Raw genomic sequence first — 16,483 nt, forward strand, 5'->3', positions numbered from 1 at the left:
GTCTTTTAGCATTCTTAACCTAGGTTTAAATTTCCCTTTGATTTCTTGGATCTTCCTTTGTTTTTCCCCTTTTGTCGCTCTCTTCTATTTCTTTGCACTGATTATTATAACAATTGTTCTTAGTTTTATGTGGTAAGTGATGTGATGTGCAACTGAAAAGTTGCATTCAGAATTCTGACCCTATTCCTGGTGCCTTTTGCTTCTTGCCTGTCTTTTGCAACTGCGACTGTTTCCTCTGTCATCCATATAGACCTTTTCTTTCTTGTTGCTGCACGGATTTGTCCTCTTCTCTAATAATGTCTCTGGTTTCCATCCACAGTTCTTCTGGCTCATGGTCAATTAAGTTGAGCAATGCAAATCTGTTCCTAATGTGGACATTAAATTCTTCAGGGATGTTACTTAAGTTATATCTTGGCTTTGTGTTTCTGTTGGTGATCTTTTTGAGCTTGATTCTAATCTTTGAAATGAAGAGCTGATGGTCACTACTGCAGTCTGCTCCTGGTCTTGTTTTTGGGTGCATCTTTGGGTGCATCTACATTTCTCCTGAATCCCCAGCTCACACACACACAAATTGATGAATTGGGGGGAAACAGTTCCTTGCAAATGTCTTATTTTTTCCCCAGAGCTTCATGTTTCTAGACCTGCCTCTGACCCACTTACCAAACATAGAATACAGCCTGATCTGCTATACTGTACATTATTGGCTGTATCCTGCTGATGTATAGAACTGGGCCACCTCCTGCCTACTAATGTTACTGATATTTCTAAAGGGAAAGAGATTCATTTTTTGTTCATTCCACGCACATGTCCTGTAATCTGTTTATAATGCAGACCAGTGAGATGGAACATGCTGTCCTCAGCGATCATGCCTGAATTCTGTAACCATCTTAATCCAGGCAAGGCATTTTCAATTTCTGTGAACCACAGTGCTGCTATTATTACATCTCCTCCCCTAAGAAAGGCTCTTCAGAATAAAGTAACTGTGATGTGCAGCGGAATCATGCCATGCAGCCAAGAATTTTACGAAGGTTTCATAGTAAAAAACATTCAGAGCCAAGTGGCTGCTGCTTGCCAACGCTCTATTAAATCGACCAGCAGAGGGAGCTATTGCAGGTTGCCTTTCCAGAAACTCAGCCTTTGGATAAAGCTATGAAGGGTGGGGAGACTAGAAAAAGAGAGTGGCCCGTTTCCCCCGTATTTGCCATGCTGTTATGTAAGTTTGGTGTTTAAAAAAAACCAAGGTTGCTGGCATCATTGAGGTGGCTGTTTATGCTTTTTTGCTGCCTGCGTGTTCCTGTCATCAAATGTTCCAAAGTGGCCTTCCCTAACCTGGTGCTCCTCGCCAGGGCCAGCCCCAGCACTAGGCAGAATGAGGTGATCACCTCAGGTGGCAAATCTGGGAGGTGGCAGCTTGGTTGGGAGGAGGGAGCTGTGGGGCACGTGGTCTACCTTGTGCCCTTCAGGTGTGGTGGAGGATGGCCGTCCCACAGCCAACACTGATGAGAAATTCAGCTGCCAGTCCATTCAGTTTTTGTACATGAAATGGGAGGTCGTGCTATCTTGTTTTCTGCCTTGGGCAATAAATGCCCTAGGCCAGCCCTCTGTCCTCTGGCTGGGGTGGAATATAACTGCCATGCTCTGCATTGGTTATGATGGGAGTTGTAGTCCAACACATCTGGAGGGTGCCATGTTGGGGAAGGCTGCCCTGAAGCATGAATGAAGAAGGCTGATAAGAGACACTGTATGACACATTGATTAGCATGGCGTCATTGGGCACTGGACCACAGAGGCTGGAAAACTGGAACTAGGCCATGGCTCAGTGGGGTCTAAATCCTCACTCCACCATGATCAAGCTCCCATAGTCCAGCCTCGCAGAGTTTCAGGGAGGCCAAACTGGGATACATTTCAGGTCTGCTGTTCTAGTGGAAAGTATGGTTTGTTGGAATATTACATAGTTTTGTGCCTTCCATAAGCCCTCAAAACAAGGAACAGTAGCCGACAATCTAGAGGTTAAAACCAGTTTGAGCAACTGGGCTGAAGTTTCAGGGCCAAATGCCCCTTCAGAGGAATTCTGTGAAATGTGTGATAGCAAATCCTCCAGCTATAACAGCCTTCCTCACCTGATATTCTTCAGAGGTATTGGACTGTTTGCTTGTCTGTTTATTATATTAATATCCCACCTTTTTCTTCCAAAGAACTCAAGACAGCTTACACCATTCTCCTCCTGCTGCTCTCAATCTTATCCTCACAACAACAACCCTGTGAGTTAGGTCAGGCTGAGAGTCTGTGACTGGCCCAAAGTCACCCAGTGGGATCCATGGCTGTGTGGTGAGAAGGAGCACAATCACTAAACTGAGTGTGCTGGAGACGGAAGCAAGGAGGAGTTAGGCATAAATGATCCTGATGTAAGGCAAGCAAGTCAGGCCACAATGGCCTCCGGCTTAGGCCATTCTCCAGGTGAGCAATGTTAAAGCCTTTCTGAAGTAGAAAGGCCAGGAATGATACCTGGACAAGGAAGACACAGGCTTTACCAATGAGCTTCAGAAACAGGGACTAGCAGGAGCAAAAGGAAAAAAGGAGGCCTGTTTGAAACAGTTCTAGTTCTGGAAGACTTAAAGAGGCTATGGGTCATAAGGAGACACTGGGGACTGAGAGGAGCTGTGTGAGAAAGAGAAGCAGTGGCCAGGGTATTGGATAAGTAGAAAAAATTGGCATGTTTCCCAAAGGAGCAGGCCGTGCAAAGGAGGAGGGAGTGCACAATCCAGAGGTGGGGAAAAGGGTTGTTCCACTGTCTGTCAGGCAAGCCACGGGGAGGACAATAATCTGTGTGTCAGCATTATGGGTGAACCAGGGCTATGTAAGGGACAAGATCCAATCTGCCGTTCCAGTGCCGTTCACTCCTTTGGGCAAGGATTGGAAGTGGTGCCAAAGCTCTCCAGCACCTCTTCTAGAAGACTCAGGACCAAGTCCTCAGTGTGTATCTTCCTGACAATAATTCAGTGTGGTTATTTGACCTCCCTGATTGCATCTAATGCTTTTTCAAGAAGCAAATGAGATGGTGTTATGGTTCAGTGTAGCTTTCCCTGGGGCAACTAATCAGCTAATAGTGCTGCTAAAATTCAACCATTGTGGAATTCCTGCAATTAACAAGGGAGGAACAAGGGTCTGTAACACAGTGATTGGAACCAGATTTAGGCATACCTAGAGTCAACTGCTGGATGGATAGAACTTACCTTTAGTCTAAGTTAATGAGTAACTTAAATCCTATTAAGCTCGAGCAGTTAACTCTAAATATAGTTAAATTTGGATCCAACAGCACTTTTCAGAGTGGTTCTGTCTGACAAAGTAACAAACCAGTGACCATTGATGTAAGGTGGACCCATACCTAAGATTTACCTGGATGGCAGATCTCGGTGACCTTCTTGAAATTTCTTTCTTTTAGCAATGAGCAGAAAATATCACTCCTAAAGGGCAACTTTCTGTCAAATCCAAATCATCACAACCCAAAGACTGCTTTCGCAAAGAACTGTACACAACCCCTCCACTCCCTCTAAGTCACCTGTGCACCCCCCCCCCGCAAATCATTGAAATGCCAGATGACCCTCCTAAATAACACAGACTCTAGTGCAGGGGACTGTAGTGGGAGGAAGAAAGCCCCCCTCCAGGTGTACCTTGTGTGAATAGGTTAAAAATCTCAGTGCCCTTTTCTGCTCAGGTGCTCAGGAAGGGCTGGTGGGGGTGGGCAGTGAATTAGTGACTGGAGAACAATAGGGGGTAATTCGAACCACAGTCCCCAGGCAGAGTCTGATCCAGAGCAACAAATAACAAGCCAGGCAGTACCTATAAAGGATGCTGTGCGAAGACCACAGACAAATCCAGGCCAAGGTCCCTTACCGAGGGGTGTCCGAACAGAAGGTCGGGCCCACAGGCTGGCACTTTATGTGGGGTCACACACACAAACATCTTTTTCAGCAACGCTGGATGCCTCTGCAGAGCTTTTCACCTGGCATTTCCTTAACCTCCCTCCCGTCACAAGAGCCCCGCTCCAGTCACTCACTTCATTTCTAGACATGAGGGCCTTCTCTACTCACGAGGACTCCCACTTCTCCCACAAAGACCTCCGCTCCACTCTGGTGTTTTGTTGAGGTGCTCTGACTCGGGTCTGCCTCCTCTGGCATGGGTGCTCCCTGGGACTCAGGGGCCACTCAGCCGCCTCCTCTGAGGCAGACTCCCCATCTTCCTGATGAGCTTGGACCTCAGTGAGATTCCCCAAGGATCCAGGCTCCTTCTCCGGCATGGGCCCTGCAGTCTTCTGTTGGGGCCTCTAACACTTCCACCCTCCAGGAATCTTCCAATTGAGACAGGACACAGAGCCAACACCACCATGGCTGTCACTGCCACCACCGATAACTAGAGGTCCTAAAAATGTTGCTGGATCCCAATTCCCATCAACTCCAGCTAACATGACCCGTTGCCACAGCAGGTTACATAGATGCAGATACACAGAGCCTGCCTTAAACTTTCAAATCCAGGATGGTGTCTTTTCTCTTGAGAATGGGTGAAAAAATCACTTTTGTACCTTCGGAAATGTCTTTCTTCAGCTGTTTCCCAAATGTATTCTTCATCCAATTATTTGCGTGGAAAATGTTCCAATTTGATATCATCTGACAGATTTTGCAAGGACTTCCTTGGGTCTTAGGTTGGTCGTTAGAGAATAGATTATGTTCGGTATATTCTGTATCATGCTATTTTAGAGTCACTCATCCCTTTAAAAATGGCCAGTGGACAGTATATTGCTTATAAAGCACAAGTTGGGGATGTTAATGGGCATAATAGCCATCAGAGAAAGAGCAAAAAGCACTCACCTTGTTAAAGAAAGCAATGTGAAGGCATGCTGGCCTGTGAATTTCACTTCCAGTCCAAATGCTAAATCTCTCTCAGACTGAGTTGTTCCTGTAAATGGAGGGACTCTTAATTGGATGGCACATTTATCTCGCAAGCTTGCTTTATGGAAATAAGGTATCAGATAGAAATGGAAGATAATGTGATGAACATCACAGGGAGGAAGCACTTTGATTCCACTCTCTTGGATTCATAAGCAGTGACCTGGTTAGAGATGGATGAATATGAATGAAGAAGACTTGTGGAAAAGCAGCCAAGAGTTTTAAGGCACCTTAAAAGACCAACAAGTTTATTATGGCACAAGCAATTCATTTGCTTTAAAATGATATAAGGCTCTGAGTTATTTCTGTGGCCACTGGGTAACATGACCGGGCTACCTGCTGACAGAGGGAGGTACATATCTCCCTCTTTCCTCAAAACAGTAGGATTTGGCCCCAATCATAAAGGGGCCATTTCACACACCAGCTCGGATTGCTGTTCCCATAGTGCAAGGGGAGGTGATTTCTGCTGACTTCCCCCCATCTGACTCCCCCCACCCCCACCCATCAGTAGTTCACTGTACTGAACCATTCCCAAGGATCCCCCTTGGGATCAGGAGCAACTATCAGGAGCATCATTTCTGCGACTGCAGAGAACAGGAAAGTCCTGCTTGCAACTGGGATTCTGTTCCATTCATGGAAGAGAAGCTGGGATCCAAGCAACCCTCTAAAAAGCCTTTGCTGGTGAGCACATGCAGAAAGAGGCTGCTTATGCCAGTGCCCTGCCCACCCCCATCAAGGGGGCTGCCATCCAATACAACTGGAGGGTGCCAGGTTGGAGAAGACTGCAACACTGGGGCACGTCTGCAAGTTGCCTGTATTAGGCATTCTCAATTTCCAGCTCCATGGATTAATCCTCCCCTATGGAAATATGTGAAATGTTCTGTAGTTTCTTAATCTTGATTTTGCAACCCTTGCCATATGGTATGATAAGCACTGAGCTTTGCTAATCAAGGATATGGCATTTAATTTTATGTAACTCTGTGATAATGTATGCAAAAGAAAGCAAGGAAGAACTTGCATTCACTGCCAGAGTCAGTATTTTCCTTGAGCTTTCCTTGTCATTCTACAGTTTCTGTGTTTTTCCTCCTCTGTGCAGGGAGCTGCCTTTTCCTAGCACAACATCTGTTTTCAATAATGTGCATACGAAGGCTGCTGACAATAAGGAGCATGATTGTGTGCTCCTTGACCCATGTTCCAGCCTCTGTGTTTTTGCTTCTGGCAGCTCTTTAGACTCTTTTCAACTCTGCCTGCACTAGAGGGACCAGCAGTGCTGCAAAGCATGAGGAACAGCTAACCGTATTCTCTGCTTTTCACACCTTTCAGGTTAATTGTGTGTGGGATGAGGGGCAAATAGTATCTCACAGCAGCCTAGCCTACCAGTAGGTGCCAATACTCTGCAGCAGGGCCAGCCCTATCGTTAAGCAAAGTGAGCTGGTCACCTCAGGTTTTAGGTCTTGGAGGTAGCAGCAAGATGCCAGAGGGGAGAGTTGCGGGCCATGCAGCCTTCCCTGTATCTCCCCGCACCAAGTTGCCCTGCTGCCTTCAGCAAGAAGGACTCAAGTGCCAGTCCAGTCAGCTTTTGTATGTGGAATGGCAGCAAACATCTTGAGATGGCCCTACTCCACAATCATCTTAGTGTCCTTTGAACCTCCCATTTCATCCTTCTGGGATGTAATGACTGCTATGTTGCTGGAGCACCAGTGTGTCTGGTAAATTGTGTGTCCCATGTGGAATGCAAAGGGGATATGGATTCATACCCAGCTATGCTATCAACCCTTCAATGATACTGACCCTGTCATGACCAAAACAACATTTCCAGTATGATCATGGAACAGAAGAACCAGTATATATTGTCTTCTCCTTGCCACCAGTTTTCTTTCTTCAGGAAAGCACCATGTATTAATTACCTCATCAAAGAGGGTTGATTTAAATTAATGTAGTTGGGTTGATTAGATGGATGGCAGCATGCTGGCTGTGAGTGATGGGAGCTGGAGGGTGCCTGGTTGCAAGAGGCTTGTCCATGGCATAACCCTAAATATCCAACACATACGAGGGCAGGATATGAAGCCTCCCTATCCTGTGGTTAAGTTAAAGCCCTTGATTAACTGGCATACCAGCAGTTGCCAAATACCACAGGGGCTGCTGCTATACTGAGCAATTAACTCTGATTGAGGGACACACTGTAAAGTTTGGACTCAATAGGAAAATTGGGTGATAAGGTTCAACTAAAAGAATTGTTTCCTACTTCAGAGAGAACAGGGTCTTGGTTTGCCTTCAAATCTGTTGAAAGACACTCGCCTTGCATGTGGTCTTTCACTCAACTTTGTGCATTTCCCCTCCTCTGGCGGCCCCACCACCTATCCCACACAGACATTTTCGGTGGTATAGGGTGAGAAAGAAAGGGAAAGTTCCCTTCAATGAACTTTCTTCAGCTTGTGGTTTTCAGTGTGCAAGCCAATGTCATTAAGGTTAGGGTTATTCAAATGTCTGGTTTTGAGTTTTGTTTTTGTTTAGCAGCTCCGAACTGAACTCTAAATGTCAGTTCAAACTCAGCTGAAAAATTGAGTTTTTTCAATTTTTGTTGAAATTGTAAACCACTGTTCCAAATAGTCTACTAATTGTGTTCAATAGAAATAACTCTTAATTTAAAACTCACTTAATCTTATTCTGTTTTTCCTAGACTATTCTGACACCTATTGCTTTCTTCACTTTATGTCCTACTTTCAGTGAGTGCTATGTGCTATTTTCCCTTAATTTTGGAATTACCTGTATAACTGGATACCTTCCAGTGATGGTTGAAATGATCCATATGCATGCCATGTCTGCCTTTAGTGCAGTACACTTGATAATGCACAGGTCAATGTGTGAACTGACTCGATTGCAAAGCATTGTCCTTGAAATGATGTAAGAAGATATAAAACTTCAGCCTGTGGCAGCACATCCATACACACAAACTGTTGCAGTAATCAAGTGATACTGCCCAGCTTTACCAAAGTAGCATGTCTCTTTGTGGTGGTGATTGTATTGCTTTTCTGATCTGGCTTCTGCCTCTAGTCTTCATTGTCTTCCTTTATTTCTTGATTCCTGCCTGTTCCTTTTTCTGCCTTTGTCTTGGTCCTGGTCCTACCATGCCTTGCCAGGTACTGACCCTTGCTTGCTCTTGCCTTTGTGTCTGGGCCTGCCATGCCTTGTCAGTTCTCAGTCCTTTTTTGTTTCTGACTTGCCTTTACCTCTGGCCCTGCTTTGTCCTTCCAAGTTCTCAGTCACCTCCAGTATTCCTGGAGTTCCAGCTGAGGATGCCAGAACTGAACCATATTCCTATCCTTTTGGAATTTCCCACTTTCCTTCCCCTTGAATTCTCACAACACTTCTATAAGGTAGAACATATGGACAGACAGTGATTGGCTCGGCCAGTGATCTTCATGTGAGCTTCAGTGAATTTCATGACAGAGTTGGAATTTGAACCTGGGACTTTCCACTACACCAGCCTTCCCCAATCTTGTGCCTTCCACACACATTTGGACTGTAACATCCAGAATTCCCAATCAAAGGCCCTGCTGGATGGAAATTCTGAGAGTTGTGGTCCAAATGCCTCTGAAGGCAACCAGGTTGGGGAAGGCTGTACTATACTATAAGAAAAGGAACAGAAGGTCTTTCTTGCTTAAGGCAATGTTGAATTGAGTCCATTCTACACCTTTGCTACATTCATACTGTTATCAAGCTAGTGAAACCAGATTGAGGCTAGTGTTATTGTGGCATTGGGGGTAGCTGCTTCCATTCTTCCCCAGAAGTTGCCAGCTGCACACTGCCAAAGAAACAGCCCTCTAACTGCTGATATCTGTGGAAAAAGACAGTAGCTGATTATTTTGACACATTTGGCTTCTGAAATTCCACTACAGCTGACTGGAGGTCATGAAGACCTGATAAGAATGCCCATGTTTCAAGACAACAAGATTGCAAGGCGTTCTGGCAGAATGCTCATGCTTTCTTGGCTGTCTAGCCAGCTGTACTTCTGTATTTTGCAATTTGGCCAATTATATCTGGTGCAGATGTTGCAATAAAAGGCAGTAGGTATTTTTCTGTATTGGCCCAGATTGAAAGGAAAATGGGACTAATTGTCCTACTTTGTAATTTGCCCAAATTTTGTAGAACCAAGAACTCCAGAATCAAGACCAGTTTTGGATTCTTTCAGATATTTCATAATGAGTACCAAATCCCTGCATGCTGGGTGTTATCTTGGAGAGATATATCTCAGCATCTGACTTTTTTTAAAGAAACTGTCTGTAGTAAGCCTGGTTCACATGTAATTACAATTTATGGGTTGTTTAACCCATAAATAGTTAGGACCAGACTCGTCTGAAGGCAACAATGCTACTTGTGAAGCTAGGCTGATTGTATGGAAAAATATATGGTGTGCAAACCATATGGAAGTCATCACAATATATCCTGAACTATTTCTTAATGCATACAATTTTGGGGTAAGGCTTAGATGTGGTGTACAATCTTATTTTTCTGGGGGTGGAGTGGGATCATGACTCTTTGATGCTGAGGATATTTTATGAGAGGTCTTTGGTTTGAAAAAGATAGATAAAACACTTCATTGGTAAAACATGCTCCACAGTGGCTTGGCACAGTGATTTTGTAAGAGGCCTAGTGATGCAGACAAAGAAAAAAAGCACTTGTCAAACAGAGAGAGGTTTGGCCACAGTTTAGTCAGACTGGGTGGTCTGCATAGTTTGGGCCCATCAGTGCAGCAGATGGGGTGGCAGGCAGACCAATGATTTAAGGTTCCATCTTTGCCATGAACATCCAGCATGGAAGGAGAAAATAATCACTGGTCACCCAAAATATCCCTATTATGAGGAATCAACTTACGAGGGGGGCACTTTGAAGCATAATCACATATGGTATGAAACATCCCTTCTTCCAATTACCAGCTCTGTGTAGCTTTTGTGACATGGAAGCTTTTTTAAAGCTGAGAACATCCAAAAAATTTGTAGAACTGAGTAGACTAAAGGCAACTAAATTTAGCTTCCATCCATACAGCAACTATCCATCTGAGAAAGGGTCCTTTTTGCACATAATGCTGGCAAATTGTGGATTATCTAATTAACCCATGAATCACTAAGGTACATAGTGCTGCCATTTAAAAAAATCTCTAATTGTCATGATTGGAGGTTGCTCCATATTGTGCAAACCTGGACACTGTGGGTCAATCCTGGGTTAAACAACCCAAAGTTAGTAACTAATTCTAGGTTAACTTCAAATTGCTTAACCCAGGATTAAATAATAGCTTCTGGATTCACATATCACAAAGTAACTGCTGAACAGGTGCATCAGAAGTTCACTATTGAAAATTGTAGTGGGACATGTCCCTGGCAAATCTTGCATTAATGAACCCATGATTTGCTGTTCCTATATATAAACCTGTTCAATGAAGTGCAGGAAAATAGATGTTAGATACCCTATGGGGCTAGGTGTTGGGAGCCAAGGTTCCTCCATTGAACAAATATCAGCCACAGTCCATTTTCCTTGTCAATGTTCTTTATTACTTCCAAGAACAAATCACCCAGAATCGTTTTCTAAGCATGTACAGAGCAGTTTGTTGAACCTAATCTAGTGATTACCTCTAGGAACGCTTCTAATTTATTTATTTATTGTTAATATTAATATTGATTATATGTGTATCTTGCCTTTTTTCCCTCCAAGGAACTCAAGGCAGTTTACAGAAGTCTCCTCAATCTTAATCTCACATCCTGCACCCCATCCTGTCAGGAACATACCTCCTCTCCGCATGCTGCTCATCTCACTGGGCCTCTTGCCTCCACTGGTTCCTTGCTACAGGATCCAGCTCATCTGAGAATTCCTGCGGCTGTACTTATGAGCCATTCCCAGGGACTGCATGGCATGGAGAAGCGTCTGGCCACTGGATAATCTCCTCCTCCTGCTGCATCCCAGAACCTGGAGCTAATCCATGTCCTCCATGGATTCATGGAGACATGGAGGACATGAGACATTCCTCATGTTCCGATTCCTAATCAGCACTTGGGATGCAGCCACTATTCTGTGGGAACTCATGCCCAAACCCACCATCCATCTTGCTCCCAACTAGGATCTCCAGGATGGTGCGTAGGGTTCTGGTGTTCCATAAATGGGGTGCCACTATTAAGAAGGTCCACTCGCTTCTTGTTACCTGCTTAACTTAATATGATAGCGGTACCTGGAACACTTGCTCAGGAAGATATAGCAGTAGGTATAGGAATTCCTTGATATCTCTTTCTTTGGCATTCCAGGGTTTCTTTCTGAATTGACATGTAATTTTACATCTACATATCCACATGGGGCTGTAGGCAAAGTTAGTCCTCTTTAGAGTGAACTCACTGAAATACAAGGGTGTTAAATTGGACTAACATTAGCTTCAACTGATGTTTACCTCTCAAATCCTGCCTTTTACCTTGCTTTACTTCATACTGCCCTTCCTTGAACTGTACAACTTATTCTGTCCCCCTCGGCACCTTACCTACTTGCTCTCTGCGCTTTAAAAAATCAGATCCAGGAGAAGCTACGGGCTGCCTGAACATGCAAATTAAGAATGTTTAGGCAGAGTAGGCAATTTGCATCTTTGATGAATTTTGTGTAATTGGGCTTGAGTTCTCCTAGCAGATGTTGAAGGGGTTTGCTTATGACTTCCATCTTTTTGTGCACATGCCACCCTATGAACACACTGATAAAACGACAGACGGTAGTCCCCAGGCATCATGGTAAACTGACAGGGCAGCTAAGGCTACAATGCTATGTGCACTTCCTTGTGGGTAATCCCCATTGAATTCCAAGTAAATACACATAGGATCAGGCTGTACTTTGAATACGTATATATATTTGATATTGCTAAGTTACTTGTTGGGGTTTAGTAAACAGCAAAGACTTGAAGTGAACTCTGCATATATATTGAACTTTCATTTGCTCTTTCGTGAAGCATCTGACTTCCCCCACAGAATTGCAAATTTTTCTCTCAATTTAATTTCATCTCACAAACCAAAGAGGAGAGTTGTTGTTTCAATTATTTAAGCTTTAGAAATGCTTTTGAAAATAGGTCCTCTATCCCCATGAATGGTACCACTTGCTGATCAAAATAATCCCTAGCTTTAGCCTAACTTATTATAAAGTCCAGTTAGAATAACATATAGCCTTATTTTAAACATATTTTAAAATAATTTAAAGTTATGTTATCATTGTTTTATGTTATTTGTATTTTATTGTTTTGTTTTATACATTGTGGAAGCTGCCCAGAGAGCTTTGACTATGAGGTACTATAGAAATGAAAATAACAACAGCTAATAACAACACCCTAATATACGCCCAGTTATTGCTCTTGGTTCCCTCTCATCTCATGATTGGTACTAATTGCTGATCAAACTTAAAATGTGGATGAGTAATTGATATACTGATGGACAAAACAAAATTTTCCTGAGAGGCAAACTTAAATGGGTCCTATGACATCTTTCTTTTTGATAAGGTCATTTGGACTTAATGAATTACCAAATGATGTTTTCACTGACAGTTATCATATGAAGAAGGATTACTTCCCACATTATAGTGAACCAGCCAAGAGATTCAGGCAAGCATTAGGCTGTTATTTCCCTACAGGGTACAGCACTACACAACATATTTCTCTTTAGAACTATCAGGTAGAAGCACAGCAGATCATTAAACTATACACTGAACTGAGATAATTGTGGCTATTTAGATGTTATGGTGAAATAAATCTGCTTTTCCTTGAATGAATATTTTTGGACGTCAGATAAATATATGTCTGCCCTAAAATAAAAATAAAACCCTTAATTAAATCACAAACTGATATGTTTCTTCTAAATGTAAAAAAGTCTTATTAATGTCCATGTTCAGCAATATTCTAAAATATTCCCTGAGTTATTCCATCATACTCAAAGACCTGTCAGCTTTTTCCCCCAGTAACATTCTGTCCTGTACCAACACATTTTTATATAAGAATATTATGATTAGTCACTTAAAACACACTTTTGAAATTTTAAACCCCTTACAAAATCAGTGCTTACTATTTTTAAAAAATTCTTTAACAAAAGCACATTACAATCACACCTACATGCAGTTCATATTACTTATCTGGCACTTTCCAGCAGGTGCACTGACAGAGCAATCCATGTTTACTCAAAAGTGCATCCTTCCAAATTCATTTATAGTTGTTCTTCAGCAAATGTGTTTTGGATTGCAGTCAGCGTCATATTATAAATCCTGTGAAGACCATCTGGTGCAAACCACTGTAGCTCAATGGTACCATGCATGCTTTGCAATCCCTGGCAATCACTCTCCAGGTAGGGCTAGAAAGAACCCCAACAGAAACCTCAGAGAGGCCCTACCAGGGTGTGTCTACAATGTGGAGTGTAGAAAGATCAATGGAGTGACTCCATATATGGCAGCTTCTTAGGTACCAATTGTATTCTACGTTATTTTAGGCATGTTTTGATTGGAAACCACCCCCACAACAACAACAAAAACCTCACAGCATCCTTCTCCCCACTGGCCAAGGATCTGTGCTACTAGGACCAGGCAAAGGCATTTGTCTGCTTTAAGCAGAGCAGCAAATGGGGCCCCCTCCCCACAATTAAGCATAATACCCATGCTGGCCAAGTTATTTTGGCAATGGAGGCAGAGATTCCCACTAGCAAGTCTGCCATTCGTTTGCAATAAAAATACAATAATGACTAACAATGAGCTGTCATTTTGTGAAACCCCAAATCAGCCACCTCACTCAGGTGGAGAGGAGGTCCTTTGTAGCTCAGTGCTACCATGAAAAATGAGGCAGTCCATTGGGAGGGCAGGGAAGTGGGAATGGAAAATGCCAGCTGAGGCAATAAACAGGCAGCCCAAGCAATCATATGGGGCCTGTTAGGCAGAGATGGGGAACCTCTTTCAGGCTGAGGACTGAGTTCAGTTTCAGGGAAACTCTTAGGAGACCATGTTCCAGTGGTGGGTAGGATCAGGCGCACACAGGTGAAGCCCAAAATACCAGACCACGGTAGCCTTAGGAAAGCCTGCACAAACACTCGGAACCACTAAATGATGGTTGAAAGAAGGGAATGTAGGCACTTGAGAAGCTGTGAGTAGGGGGATGGGGGTGAGGGGTAGATTTAGCCCTAGAGCCTGGCTTTCCCCTCCCCGCACCCCCAGGTTTGATCTTGACCTGAAATCTAACGGTACTGTTCATAGTGAACATTGTCCCTGAAATATGGCTAGTCAAAGACCGTATCTGCTGACCCTGGTAAACAATGAAAGGGGAAATTGTGGTTCCATCAAACTGTGCAACTCCTCACTGTAATTAATCGCATGTATTGTGACCCCAGGTATGAACACTCCAGTATACATACTTAGATAAGCATTTTAGGAAATGCCTATTAACCTGTGTCTTCCTATTTGATCTTTGTTGGCTTAGCAGCAGAACAAAACAGAAAATATAGCAGTACCACACTGAATTATATTGCTATAATATCCTTACACCCTCCCTGCCTGTGTGACCTTACTTTCTTAAGCTACAAGTATCTGGTTTCTGCTGGTTGAAAAGCCTGACAGAATTTTCCCTATTGTTTAATCAAAGCCCATTGTTTTATCAATGTTGGAGGCTGCAGTACACAGAGAAGGTTTTATTATCTGCAGAATAGATAAGTTCTAAGTTGCTGCTGATAACCATAATCAGGACTGTGCTTTGTTTCAAAACTTTAGAACTGTGAGCCAACAGTTTCAAAGGGACTCTCAGTACTGTGCATCTCTTGTTTAAGAAAGTGCTTGCAAAGGAAAATTGCAAATAGGTATGAAAATTTGTCTTCCTAAAATTTTTGGAAATGTTGCCACTACATCTAGGTAAGAGTAAATAATGCAGAAAAGTGATATTAGTTAGCTGATGTGGTAAGATACATGAAAGGCATTCTGAGAATAGGTAATTTGTTTGAGTGGTCTGGAAACCCTTAACCTGCTTTATGATGACGAGAATAAGAATATTAAGGTTGGTTCAACAATGCTTAATTTTAGAGGGGACCTCTCCCTTTCCCACTAAGAAAAGCATTTGCTCTTCATGTTTCTTCCCCTCATGTCAGGAAGTTTACACATAGCAAGCTGCTGTAGACTAATAACGGCTGAGAGTTTCAGTCAGAAATTCCAGTTCAAATCTGACTTCATTTGGGCAAGCCACTGTCTCTCGGCCTTAGCTGTTGTCACGTCTGCATCCCTGGCACTTGCTGAAATTAATTCCGAAGTACCTTGTGGCTGTAACTGCTCTGGTTTTAAGCTTTTGCACTTACAGCCAACCGGAAGGCACCTTGGTCTCGCAACTACTTCGCCATGGACTGGAGCCTGAAACTTTTCCCAGCAATCATGTGCTAATATGGACATATTCTTAGAATAGGCCCCAAGGGAGATGTTAGAAAACATCCACGGCTCTTTGCTGCTGTAATGCTTTCCAGCCATGCTCATTTTTTGTCTGGTACACAACTCACAGTTGGAGACATACAACCTGACCCTGAGAAATTTGCCCGACTAGGCTTACTAGGTGTCCCTCCCCTGTCCCGTGTCCCCCAAATGCCCTAATGGGTAGGCATTGATCGAGGGCATAATTTTGCTTTGAAAACCTGAATCAAACCTGAATTTGCACTTCCTGCATGGGAAAACATCTTTGAATCTTTTAAACTTCCTAAAAGGAACACACACTTTCGATTATTTGCTTGCTTTTCTCAGGTTTTACTCCCCTTAATCTGTAGTTATTGTGTCCCCTACCTCAAACTCACTAAAGCAAAGTGGGGGTGTTCTATTTGCTTGTCGTTGTTCGCATTTCTGATTATTTCTCGTGAGTGCTTTTTCTCTTTTACTCGGGCGACCATCAACCTTATTGTTTGTGCGAACAGATGCAAAGGCGGATGCATGAATGGGATGGGATGAACAATGCACCTCTGCGTGTAACTCACTTCTAATCGCTAAACATGTTAGGCTCAAGTGACTCCAAAAGTAAGTCTCAACGAAGTTTCAACGAAGAAGTTGAGACTTCTGAGTAAAAGTGCGTGAAAGATCGGCAGTTGTCTTGAAGGAAAGGCAGTTACCTGCTCAAAGCGAGCTACTCATACACCGGGGCTGCAGACGGCGCTTTGCTCCCAATGGGAGAAGGGAGAGGAAAGAAAGGAAGAAAAAGCCATAAGCACAGAACGAGCCGCTCCTCCTGTCCTTCCCACGCAGTTTTTCACCACACCACCGATCTGGCAAACGCACAATTCTTCACAACATGGCGGTGCGGGAGGGGCGCAGAAAACTCTGTCAACACCTTCTCTTCTGAACCCCCACACGCGAGACACGGAGCAGGCGCCGCGAGGACGGGCCGGCTCAGGGAACCTCTCTAGCTAGAGCTCCAGCGTGGTCTCTATGATGCCAGGCTTCCACCCAGGAAGCGGGCCGCGCCTGGCTGGCTCAGTGGCAGGCGCGCACGGGCTGGGGAGGCCTTCGCGGGGTGCGGGGTCGAGCTC

This window comes from Varanus komodoensis, unplaced genomic scaffold (genome assembly GCF_004798865.1).
Source record: "Varanus komodoensis strain SLA01 unplaced genomic scaffold, ASM479886v1 scaffold23, whole genome shotgun sequence".
In the NCBI taxonomy this organism is placed as follows: Eukaryota; Metazoa; Chordata; class Lepidosauria; order Squamata; family Varanidae; genus Varanus; species Varanus komodoensis.